The sequence below is a fragment of the Talpa europaea genome (genome assembly GCF_964194135.1).
Source record: "Talpa europaea genome assembly, chromosome: 10".
Lineage (NCBI taxonomy): Eukaryota > Metazoa > Chordata > Mammalia > Eulipotyphla > Talpidae > Talpa > Talpa europaea.
The window spans coordinates 8910645-8911527 of record NC_140077.1 but is presented as its reverse complement, the minus strand read 5'-3'; positions in this window follow the sequence as shown (position 1 = coordinate 8911527).

Sequence of the window (883 nt, the reverse complement as noted above, 5' to 3'; positions counted from 1 at the left end):
CACCCTCAAAAGTCATCAAGAGCATTTAATTGTATAAGTGTTTCCAGTAAAATGACTCACCCAGAACTGTCTTAGTCATACCATTCATCCCTGATGAAAGAGTAAACAACCAAAGGCTATTATTTCTTTTCCATGGTTACGATCGATTGCCAACAGCCTTATAAAGAAAAAGAAGCTTTTCTAGGGGTTTGTATAAATAGTGTTGAAAACTTTATTTTATGTATTTGATTTTATTAAATATTATACAATATATTTTGACGAAATATAGTGTAAATCTATAAATATTTGAATCCAAATCAAATATAATTTTTTAACTTACATTCACGAACACTTGGGCAAAAAAATCTTATATTTTTTCTGAATATTGGTAATGAGTGTTTAAAACTAAAGCACACATTATCTCCGAGACACTTCCGACAATGAGAAACTAGAAGGATGTCTGCAAAACAGAATTCAAGAAAGACAGCATATATTATGTAGTGAAACTGAATGTTATTTAACTTGTAACTACTATCGGTCTGAGTTACAAGCTAGTTATCACACGTGCAGAGGACAAGAACAGAGTTGGTCATCTTTTGGATTTATCCGTATTATCTTAGCTGGTATTAGTTTTCTATGTGATTACCTACCTGGAAACAGATAGTTGTAAATTATGTTAACATGTCATGTGGTTGATAGCAAACGTTAAAGCCAGTAAGGAAAAACCAGTAAATATTCTGAAAGCAGAGAAAAGCACCCAACACATTTAATATAAACTAGAAGTTTTCCCTTTAAGATATATACTTGATTGTCTTAATGGATGAGAGAAAAATGAAAGATTTATCTTATACTGTCAAGATTGTTTAAGCGAGGTAAGATATAGTGACATCTAGTTCAAGTTTTA